We start from the raw sequence: 12,777 nt of genomic DNA, 5'->3' as shown, positions 1-12,777 counted from the left end.
AGGTTAATTCTCATTCAGGAAATTTTCAGGTAGACCTGAGAGGACATTGGAGATTTTGATAGTTGGAGATGAAATGGAAGAGTGCTGTAGGAGAAGGAAGTATTGTGAACAAAGGTGTTAATGCAGGAAAAATTGTGAAATCTTTGTTGAGCATGAACATATTCTGAGTTACGAGGAGTCATAGGACATCACGTTGAGATGATAAGGCAGATTTTGTGTAGTTCATGTGCATTCTTGAATTCAAGGTTAAGAATTTGGGGAGCTTTTGCTTTAGGTTATGGGTATCCTTTGAAGGCTTTATTATTCAAGACCCTATTAGTTGCACATGATGGAAACCCAATTCAAAATCACTTAAACATAGAGGAAAATGTATTGGGTCACATACTGAAAGTCCCAGAGTGGCTGACTCCAGGCAAAGCTGGATCCAGTGGTTCACAGATATCATTAGACATTTTGTTTTCTTGATTCTACTTTCCTCTGGTTTGGCTGTATCCAGAGCCCACTCTCTCCATATGGACCTCTCCCAGAGCTAAGTTTATATCCCACAAGCTTAGGTACCTATCTGAAAGAGAGTACCTCTCTCTTGGCAGTTCTCACAAAAGTCCAGATTGATTGAAAGGACTTTTTTTTAATCATGTGATCTTTGAACTTGTTACTGTGGCAAAAGGCATCTAATATCATGATTGGCCAGGCCTGGGTCACATGACCACTTTGGCATCAGGAAGTGGGGTCAGTGCCATCCAAACCATATAAACTGAGTACAGGAGAGGAAAAGGAAAATTATGTCGCTATTATTTGAAGAAGCGGAGACAATGTTTTGCAGGCGAAAATTTGGTAAATACTACAGTCAAGCTGAGAGTGAGGTGAGGAAAAATGTGCATAGGACGATTATTACAGCAATACAGGCTGGAGACCATAGATAAGGGTAAAGATGGTCATTGGATTCTAAACATCTAATGGGAAATAATGAGATTCTGAATGACAACAATGATAGTAGGAATGGAAAATAGTAAAGGAATTAGAAATATGAATGAAATTTGTGTTGTTTGCATTTTACTGGTTATAATATCTGCCTAGAAGCTGAACTGAAATTTACCTTTGTCCTGTCTATGAGAAAAGAATTTAAGATGCAAATTAATTTAGTCAAAAATCACAGAGATCACAGTGAAATGACTTTAGTGGTTATAATTATTTTTAAGATAGCTATGCTAATTGTAAATCATTCATATTTACCCATTAAATTGGATCATTGGGTTTACTTTGGCAGCATTTTAAGTTACACCATGTACGTAAATGTAGCAGAACTTCCTTTTCTTTAAAAATTTAATGTAACATTGCCTCTTTAGTTAAATAAAATTTATAATATGCATTATATATACATACATATACATGTATATATGTATATACACATACACATACACACAATCAGGTATTAAGTGCATCTGTAGAGTTCTTATATTATGCCTAAAGTGAAAATGAGTGAGTAAAGCTTGTGGTTGCCACTCTACTTAGTATTCAGTTTAGAAAAGCCAGTCTCTTCCTCAGTGGTCTGGGATGGTAAGGCATACATTTGAAAAACACCCACTTTGTGCCAGGAAAAAATGACAGGAAGGTGAATAAGGCAGTAGGTTTTAGGAACTAAGTTTCTCGTCTTGGATATAGTTCCATTTCTTTTTTTTTCCTCCAGTACTATTTGGACAGTGTTCACTTGAATCAGTGTTTCTAAAGCAGTCATATACTGCTATGTTTCTAGGGAAATCCCCCATGCTTGGTAACCTGTCGTTCACTACAGTAGTACATCTAAAATGTAGGGGAGTTTTAGTCCATAGTTTCTCTGTGTGTCCAGTATTGATACAAGTGTTTTTTGTATACAAATTTTTTTTGGTGGGTTCAAAGATTTTCAGAAAATAAAAGTGGCTAACAATGTGAACTAGTTTTTGTCACTATTTTTTTTCTCCATCATAAGCTTAAACACAGTGAAAAAAATTTTCATGAAATCCAATTACATTAAAGGTATATATTATTTGTATTGTGTGTGTTTGTGTGTGTAGCATTTGTATCACAGTTTCTCATTCAGATGTAGTGATAGCTTTCATTTTGTAACATTGCTGAATGTCTTCAATTTTTCTCAAAGGGAATTTTTAACTTTTTAAAATAGAAAAAAGTCAACTCACTTTTATTGAAAAAACATTTTTCTATACCATTTTGTAAGAGGATTGCTGCCAGGAAACCAAGCAATAGCTCAGTGCCATTACTACAAAGGTTTAAGAATCCTTGACACTTGCAGTTGGTGGAAATGAAGAGATTATTCCTCGGGATTCATAAGAGTGACTAGTAGAACTATGCAATCATTTTAATAGCAGTATTCTTATTTTTTCCAAGTGTTCAAAGATATTTAATGACTTTCATATTTTATTTGCATTATTTTTTGAAAAATGCAAAAAAAGTAAGAGAAGCAGAGGTGAAGAATTGAGGTCTTGTTTACTGTGAAATTTGAGTGTTGTTTAATATGTAAGTAGAGTTTATGTAAGTAATCATTTTCTTTGTCTGATTTTGGTATTTAGAACTGAGGGAGAAAAAACAAGACACAGGTACATACACATACACACAAGAAGTAGAAACAGTGACAATTTTAGAATTGAACTACCTGAAAAACATTCAGGCTCTTGGAAACATGATCTTAATATTTATCTTCTTTCAGTCAGTTTTATTTTGGATAAAATGCTGGCAGATGGTAGTGATCCACTTGAACAGTGTTGAGTTTTCCTTATTTTTTTGCATGGGAAAAAACTCCCAGAAAACTTTTGTTCTTTAATATGTTCAACACTCGTATGTTTTACACATATTAACTAGTATTAAAAATGCAGTTCCTAATTAGATGTCTAAATCTGAGAGGAGTTGTGGTAAGTACCAGTCTCTTAGAATTATTAAAAAAGAAAGTTTTGATGAATAGAATTTTCTTTATTGCTGTTGCATCCTTCAGCCCTCTCTGGCCCCAGAAACTAAGGAATTTGCAATATCAACGTTGCTTAGCTATTATGTTCTAGGATTTCTACTGAATATTGTCATTTTTGGTGATAAGCCCTTAAGATATTGATTATATCAAAACTTGGAGAATTCAGGGCATTTACATTTTATTATACCTGTTTTATATTACACCAAAAAAGTTATTACTTTTGTTATCAAAGATTTAGGCTTCAGATGGGCATAAATAGAAACTTGATATGTCTTAGAATTTAGAAAAATTGTAGGAAATCTTTAAAGTAATATGTTGCTGAGTGGTTTTGTTTAGTATTTTTGTTTTACATTTTAAAATGTGGGGGATGACGGGGAAATCCCTTCTCTCCAAATTTGTCTATGAGTCACCTGAAGTCTTCCTTCTAATAGAGTATAATGAAATGTTGCTGTCTGAATCAGTATTTCCACATTTGCAATTTGGAATATTCAGTTTGAATTCATCAACATTCACCTACATTTCTATTTTACTTTTCAATTTGTCATACAAATTTTTTCAGCTGATAAGCACATCTAACCAAGAATGACTTCTTTTTTCATAGACATGGAGTGTCAGTTGTTCTCTCACTTATTTTGTCTGACTGACTAATGTGGCATTTGTTTGCAATCCAAACCACAGATTAGGCACATAGATATTGACTCATTCTGACTTACAAATATTAGCCCACACAATGTGAATTCCTGCAATGTTTGGGCATTCCCAGGAATGTATGATGGGTTTTGATTTTTCTCTTTTGTACCTATTACACATATTACATACTAACTCTGAGGGAATTGGAAAGAGCACTGGACTTGAAGTCAGAGGAGCTGTGTGTAAGGCCTAGTTCAGCCACTCAACCTATATAAATCAAATCACTCTCATTCTGTATCTTTGTCTGCAAAATGGTGAAAATGAAAAATACTCTTCCCAGTTATCTTGAAGATTTGTTATGAGGATGAAGTGAGATAATAATGTTTTAAGAATATTTTGTAAACTGGAGAATTAAGATTTATTGTGAAGTCAGAATTTGTACTCTTCTGTGTCTGAGGTTTTTAAGTTATTTAATCTCTAGCCTTTAATTTATCTATTTTAAAATGCAAGTAGAAGAGATGACACAGAGTTAATACTTTAATAAAAACATAGCGTTTAAAGAGTGTTTGGCCCTAAGTTATAATATGCTGCTACTTTTAGTCTTCAAAACAGGTGATTTTTAGTGATAGAGTGGGAAGAAATGAGAGAGTGGATTTTATTTGCAGATCTTTGGTCTCCCTTTAATAACTTATTTCAGTTCTGGTATCAATTTTGAATTTGAGCTAAATAGAAACAATTAAATATTATACTGGGTAGTGATGATGATTTAAAATAGCGGTCATATTTATATTTCTGTAATTAGAAAAGTGAATTAATAGTTCACTTGATTCATTTTCTTCAATTAACATTTGTGTAATTACTCCTTATTTTGTGAAGTACTTGCTAGGTACTTGATTTGAAAGTGTGTAAAAGAATGCTCTGTTTATGAAAAAGGTAAAATGGAAAGTGGTTGAATTACACCCTTATCTAGTAAGGACTAAAGTATTCTTAAAGAGAAAAAAGGTGTAGAATTGTCTCATGGATCTGAAGGTTTGACAATACCTGTTGCTTTAGGAAGAGCAACGGTTCATACCTGTGATAAAATGACTGTAATTTTCTAACACAAAGTAGTTATTTCATGTATATAGCATCATCTCTTTGTTTAAACCCCAAAGAAAAGAATTATGTGAATGTCTGAACATGCAGAAATTTCTCACATTAATTTTAATAAAAGAAAACAACTGAACATCATAACTGCCAAAAACATTAGTTAAATGGAAATAAATGTTCTAATATATTTTCTTGAAGTCAATATAAATTTTAGTAAGCATAATAAAAGTTTCTTCTCTTGTTCACAATAGAAATGGCTATTTCAGGTTAGCTGTGTCACTGGCCACCACATTAGTGCAGATTATTTAGCTGGAATTTATCTTTAAAGCCTATTATAAATATGCTGAAAGCTTTGTATTAGTAGATAAAATTTTTGAAGAGACCTTATGTATATTAGCTTTGCATTTTTTTTTTTCCGTAGAAATAGACTTTCCTTCCTATTTTTTTCAAAAATCTCTGAATACATTTTTTGCTAATTGAAGGCTGCAGGTAAAATATGCTGGAGGAAGGTTGGAGAAATAGATTTGACCAGCTTCTTGCAGAGAGGCACATAACCTGCTCATTTGACTTGTTTCTTTTTTAGACATTCTATTTAAATTATTTCTTATACCTGGTAAAACAGTTAAGCTAAGATAAACACTCCCAGTTACTCACAGTCCTGCTCCCAATTCCCCGCTTCCAGTTCATTCTAAATCTTTCTATCCATTACTTTTAGCCTTCACTTCTAGTATTTTACCAGAGCAGTACTAAGTTACAAACAATTATGAATAGCTATTAATAATGTTTTATTTTTTGTCACTGCTAAGCAGTATTACCTATTCCATTAAAAAACAATGCTAGCTGATTTTCCAGCACTTAAGACATTATTTAGCAGTTGGTTTACAAGGTTATCCATTCCCTATTTTCTTTTTCTTCTTTCTTCCTTATTCTACCCATTGCAGTGCCCTACATATAGTGGCTGCTCAATATTTTTAAAAATGTTTGCCTGAATATTATCCTTTACTTTAGTAGAAATAACTTCTTGCTTGTTATATAATTTCCTGTCAGTGCAGTGGAGAAGGTAGCAGTTTTTATTTTTCTCTTTTGGATTCTTTTTCAAGTAGCAAAAGATGTAGCTGTAATGCGTTTGAAGCACATTAGGCAGAATTTAAAGTGATAAATAGGAGGTATAAGATGGAAATACTGAAACTTCTTTTTTTGTGATACAGTGGCAATATGCACAAAACCGTTACCAGTCGTTAGTTTACTGGTAGAAAAACTTTAGTTCAGGGAATACAACTGCAGTGAGAAAAAATGGTTTCATTGGACGTAAACTTAAAACCCAGGACCTCTTTGGACGTGTTCGGATTATGATGAGATAAGAAAACAGTGGAGGAACAATAATGATTTATAATCCCTGGGGGTTTACCTGTTGACTTGGCAATGATGCCAATTTATGTGGTGTACTTCGTAGAAATAGTCTATCACTGTTTTTTCGGGTAGTATCGCTTGGCCTTTGTTGGCCTTTTGAGCATTTTCAGTTGTCCCATAGAAAGATATCATCCTAACTCTTCCCTTTGTATTTTAATTATTTACCATACTCCTTCCACATCACTAAAAACTTTATTTTTATTATTGTCTATTTCTTGGAAATGTCATCAATTTGACCATCTTCTTGTTTTTTCCTCTCTATTAAACGTCTTTCCTTCTCACAGAAAGCCCTAGATATCTTGCATTTCAATTCAATATACTATATTTCTGTGTTTTCTGTCTTTTTATAATCATCTATTTACCACTTAACTGGAGTAAATTAGGAATGTCATCAATGGCATTCTCAATGCCAACTTTAATATCAATTTTTTTTTTCCTACTTCTCTCAGCCCTTTCTTGCATTTGATCCTTTTCATCGCTCTCTCTTCCTTGGCATTAATTTTGTCCTCAACTTGAAGGGCAAAAACCTTCTTGACCTCAGTTAGGTCACTCTGACTAGTTATTAGTTTGTTCATTGATGTCATTTCTCCTTTCTACTACTTTTTAAATTACAACACTGTCCTGTCTTGTGGTAAACCCTTTTGTGTGGATATTCTATTAAAACTTTTCAGAAATGTACAAATGTACAGCATCGTAATCACCAGTCTGTGAACATTTTCTCTGCAACAGATCCTGATAAGCATTTTAAAATGTTTTATTTTGGGGCCAGCCCCCTGGCCAAGTGGTTGAGTTCGTGTACTCTGCTTCGGTGGCCCAGGGTTTCACTGGTTTGGAACCTGGGTGTGGACCTAGCACTGCTCATCGAGCCATGCTGAGGTGGCATCCCACATAGCAGAACTAGAAGGACCTACAACTGGAATACACGACTGTGTACTGGACTTTGGGGAGAAGAAGAAGAAAAAAAAGATTGGCAACAGATGTTAGCTCAGGTGCCAATCTTTAAAAAATATAAAATGTTTTATTTCGTTTAAACTTTACAGCAACCCTATGAGCTAAACTATTATTACTACCACTGAGTAGATAAGAAAACTGAGGCTGAGGGGTTTAATTGTTTGCCAAACTTCATACAGTGACTAAGTGGTAGAGATGGGATCCGATCTAGTTTCTGTGATGCAGTAGCCCAAGCCTGTAACTGCTGCCTACCATTGCTTCTCTTCTAACATCTTTCGTGTTGGTAGCCTTTGCTGCCTTTCCCTAAGATATAAGAACTATCACCTCTTCTCAGTATACACTCGGGTTATTAGTCATATATACTTACCATGAATTCATCTCTTCTGTATAGGATACACTTTCCACATAGGGCAGGATGTAATGGGATGCCTTCTCTTCCAATTTAACTTTCCCTCTTCAATTTCTCTTCATGTGTTTCTAGCATCTTGGGCATACTGCTCTACTTTACTGCCCCAGTGTCTCTCCATTCCCAACCTGAATTAGGTATCAATCATTGTGTTTCTTGTCACTGTGCTGCTAAAGTATAAGCTCTTAGGCAACCATGTTTTGTATGTGACCCTGTCCTCATGGCTACAGCTGATTGGGGCTGAGATGGCTCATGACCCAGAAACATCCAAATCACAGGTAGGCAGGTAAGATGTCATGTGTCCTTATGAGAGTGAAAAAATCATGTAAGCTAATTGGATTCTTTTTCTTGGAAATTAGAATAAACGAATATAGATAAACTGGCGTAGCCAGAGGTAGGATTTGTAGTCTAAAGGCTCTCGAGGTAGGACCTAGAGAGTCCGTAATGGATCTTGTGCCAACTGAAGTTATGAGAGAGCAGAAACTTATCAGTAAGCAGAAGTAGATTAGGGAAAATGGAGCAGATGCACAGAGAGATGAGATGCCATGAGAAACATACCTTGTGTCCTATGTAAAGGAGATGTGGAGAGAGTAGCTGGTCCCCAGACCTCCTCTAGGTAGCATTCCAGTTCCTATCTCAGTCCTTATGCAAAACCTCATTTTGTTTGAGATAACTTGTGCCCCTGTTCTTGGTCTTCAAAGAGCCCTAATCTAGTTCTTATTAAGGCATTAATGATTATTAGTGGCTTATTGTATTATTCCAGCTAAGATAAAGTCCCTGGAATGTATACTTTCTGGATGTGATTTTACCTATATTATGTTTAGTCTGTTACAAAAGATACTTTTTGGTTTCCTTTGCTTCAGCCATCCCCTGGCAATTTTCAGAAGTAGTAACATCTTGGCATCACCTTGATTCAGTTATCAAAAGATTTCAGTGACTGCCAGTTATTTTTCTAAGAAATAAATTCTTACTCATATGGTTAAAAGATGACCACCTGGTCTTTTCCTTAGGATGGTTCTATCCATCTTAAGTATAGTCTCTATTTTGGTCAAGATAACTTGCTTACTCTAGGCACGTTGGGTTTCCTATTTTTGATTTGAATAAGGGGCCACATTACAGAAAAACATATACAAAAGCAGAGACAATAGATAATGAACGTATTTACCCTTTTAACAATTATATCTAAATGACCAATCTTGTTCTATCTAAACTCTGTCTACCTCTTGATCCCACTCCAGATTATATTGGAGCAAATTGACATTCCATTTGTAGCTCTACATACTTCATTGTATATCTCTAAAAGATAAAATCTCTTAAAAAATAAAACAGGGGCCAGCCCCATGGCGTAGTGGTTTAAGTTCAGGATGCTCCACATTGGCGGCCAAGGTTCGCAAGTTCAGATCTCAGGCATGGACATATACCACTTGTCCAGTCATGCTGTGGTGGCAACCCACATACAGAATAGAGGAAGATTGGCACAGATGTTAGCTTAGGGCTAATGTTCTTCAAGGAAAAAAAGAGGAAGATTGGCAACAGATGTTAGCTCAGAGTGCATGTTCCTCACCAAAAAATAAAAAAAATATATATATAAAACATAACTGTAATACCATTATTACCCAGATAAAAATCCTAAGTAATTCCTTAATATCGTTAAATACTTCTAACCTTAAAATACTAAATTACCACAAAATAGGACCCTATTATGTAATAAAGAAAAGAGAAGGCAGTCTTTCAGGTTCCAGAGCATGCCTATAATGTGCACAAAGTGGTTGCTCAATAAAAGCTGCCTTTTGCCCACAGAGCTGAAGTACAGTGCTTCTTATTTGAGAAATGATTAATTGATGTTGATTTAATGGCTTGCTTAGTATCTTTAATGCTTTGTATTGACTTAGTTTTTATTCTTACGTTTTATAGGTTGCATTGTATAGTATAAATGGTGCTCTCTGGAGTTGGGCAGAACAAAGCCTATGTTGCCATAGAGGGCAGGCCTGCCTTTAGGTGGGCCCTGGACATCAACATTTATATTTAAATATCCTGCAAATCTTTCTAATGTGCAACCAGGGTTGAGAATGCTCATCTAAACTGTACTCTATGGGCTTAGTACAAATCATAGGATTATCTATTATATTTTAAATTCATTAGTTCAAGATTGTAAGTATAAATGTAATTCCATAATTCTCATAGCTTTGTTTCACTTGCGGGGTATTTCCTTTCCTTTTGTTTTGTTACTTTTAAGGGATAATTATAGTAGTATGAAACATTCTGTCCACATAAAAGCTTATTGAAGAGGTTAAATGTTCTTGCTAATTAAAGAAAACACTAATTGGACAGATTGTTGTTTTGTATTAGTAATTTTAATTATATTTTAATCAGAGCACAAAAATAATTTTTAAGGAATGCTGCTATTTTATACTTATTTTCTCTCACTACTTGAGTGATTTATACATAAATTTTTTTTTGGTATAATTGATTATGCTTGGTCTCTAGGTGGGACAGAGACAAGATGTAATAATTCCTTGCAGTGTCACAAAATTTATAACTCTCAGTCCCTATCCATACATAACCTATCCCTAAATCATCTGTGTATCTCTCTTTCTACTCATCTATCTATATATGTGTGTGTGTGTACATATATGTATAGTTATTACATTTACCATTTGTGAAAGGATTCAGCATAATGTCATTAACTTTCTTTGCACTCTTGCATGGTGGATTAGTATGTCAAATCTCACTTTCTAGGAAAGGAAGCTGACATGTTCAGAAGTCAAATGGTTTATCTATTTTCAAAAAGCAAAGTAGTGGCAGTTGGTTAAGATAGTAGCCTGTGGTTTTTCCCATTCAAAAGCACTACTTTTCAATGTCATGAAAGCTTAGATTTTTAAAAATATTAGGTGTTGCTAGTCTTTTGGTCTCACTAAAAATAACATATTTCTTGGAATTCTTTTAATAACTTTTCTGTTTGTCTGGCTATCTCTTATTGTACTGATGTGACTTTCTCTGTTAGTTTCCGAAGGCTTCCGTAACAGCAGAATCTATTTTCTCATGGTTCTGGAGGCTAGATTTCCAAAATCAAGTGTCTGCAAGCCTGTTCTTCCTCTGAAGGCTCTAGGGAAGAATCCTTCCTTGCCTCTGCCCAGCTTCTGGTGGCTCCCCACAATCCTTGGTGCTTCTTGGCTTGTAGCTACTTCTCTCCAGTCTCTGCCTCTATTGTCACATGACCTTTTCCCCTGGGTGTATCTTTGTGTCCTTTTCTCTTTTTATAAGAACAGAAGTCATTGGATATGGAGCCGACACTAATCTAGTATGACCTCATCTTAACTTGATTACATCTGCAAAGACCATATTTCCAAATAAGGTTACATGCATAGGTACCAGGGATGAGGACTTGAACATATCTTTTTGGAGAACACAATTCAAACCACTGTACTGTCATAATGGAATTGACTGTGTTATATGCTATCTGTTACTTTCTAGGCTTTGAGTAAATTTTTATTAAATAGAGGACTGCCTGGTACCATCAGGTACATGCAATAAGCCATAATATAGTCATTAATTCTGGAACCAGAAGAAGCAGTAGGAAATCATATAATGCATTCCCTCCATGTGAAGGTTATCTTCAGTTTATTCATAAAGCAACGGAAAAATTTCAGCGACTTGAGTATTGTCACTTAGATAGTTGTCCACAGGGTGCTATGGACAAAATGTTAATTATTTACCTCCCATTATGGAGTCTTTTGTGATACCACTTTTTTTTCCTTATTAATTAGTGTTTTTAAATAGTGATACCTGACATTGACATGATATGACAGATACCAACCTAGTTATGACTTTAGAGCTCTTCTAATCCAACTCCTGTCATTTTACAGCTGAGGAAACAGAGGTCTGAAAAGGTTAAGTGAGTTGTCGAAAACCGGAGGTAGGTGATGACATTTCTGGGTGGGTCCTGAGTGTTTAATATTGAATTCTGGATTGTGGATCTAATGTGGCAAATTTGATAGCAGCTAGAGGACACTGATGAAAATCAATAACAGCCTTGAAAATATTTGACATAATTTAAAGGCCAAGGTAAGGGATGATTTAATTAATCAGTATATTGTTCTCTTGAAGGCAAATGGGGAAAAATAGGCTCAAACATCAAGAGAGGCAGATTTGGGTTTGTTTTCCTACTGGGAAATGTGACAGTGGGATTGCTAAGAATTGTCATGGGGAATTTGAAGAGGAATGAACTCTTACCTTCTCATTCAAACTTAGTTTAGTCTTACCTGGAAATTTCAAGTTTCTTCAAATCCACTTGTTTGCATCTTTTGCCTCCTCTCTCAGTTCACATCAGTGCTTCCTCCTCAGAATGCAACTTTAAATTTATTTTCCAAGGAGTGACTTCCACCCGCTACCATCACAATCTCTGATATTCTTGAACTTGTGACTCCTCAGAGCCTGGTTTTTATATCCGTTCCTTATAAAACAGGACATGATGTAAATGGTGGTTTTCAAATCTCCAACCTTCAGATTACAGCATAATATTCACACATCAGAGTTCCTATGGATGGATCAAGGTTTTGTATCTCCAGTAGGATCCTTGATGCCTTCTAAGAGATGAGAGCAGGAGTAATTCAATATTCCTACCAGCTTTATTGACCCAGCCTCTTCTGGGTTTTGGCATTGCTTCAGTTAGTTGATGGATTTTCTAGCTATGAATGAGCATCACGTCTCAAGTGATCTGAGTACTTCCTGTTGAGTAGATTCTGTGACTGACTTTTCTTCATTTACTGGTGCTTCTGGCAAAATTATGCCGCCTGCTTGCCACTTGTTTATATATGCTCTTTTCTACAAACTTTGAGTTTCTTATGGCTATAGCCCTCCCTTTTGATGCATACAAGCAATTATAAGCTCATAGATTTTTGTTTTATTTTAAAATATAATCTAACTTCTTTTTTACTATAGGCTTTTACAAGCTATCTAAAATAAAAGACATAATTAAGCCTTGCATGTTAGTGGCGGTACATACAAGGGGCTTTCCCCTGCTTGGAAAGACAGTTGGCAATCACAAAGTCTTTAAAGCTGTCTTTTCCTATTGCATCCAGTCAGAATTTCTTAACACCAACCAATGTTTAAAATTTCCAGGCAGTGACTCTGAAGACTTCAAAGGAGATTATGGTTAGTAGCACTCTTTCTGATTGTCAAACAGGTAGCCATTGCCTATGTTCAGGGTAAATTAAGAAAGAAGTGGACATGATGGATTAAAATGGGCCAATTAAAAATACCAAGTAGATAGGCTTTTTAGCTGGTGTGTCTGATCGAAAAGTTACACAAATTCTACATTACTTAATTCTACTTT

At 35.1% G+C, this 12,777-nt stretch overlaps 1 protein-coding gene across 49 annotated transcripts in view; it reads left to right on the top strand.

Annotated features, from left to right (window-relative positions):
• The window catches only part of GTDC1 (glycosyltransferase like domain containing 1), a 423,749-nt gene that overhangs the window by 140,065 nt on the left and 270,907 nt on the right, over positions 1–12,777 (top strand). The gene's annotated exons all lie outside the window — the stretch shown is intronic.

The sequence above is a fragment of the Equus caballus genome, chromosome 18 (assembly GCF_041296265.1).
Source record: "Equus caballus isolate H_3958 breed thoroughbred chromosome 18, TB-T2T, whole genome shotgun sequence".
In the NCBI taxonomy this organism is placed as follows: domain Eukaryota; kingdom Metazoa; phylum Chordata; class Mammalia; order Perissodactyla; family Equidae; genus Equus; species Equus caballus.
This window is presented reverse-complemented; position numbering and strand designations above follow the sequence as displayed.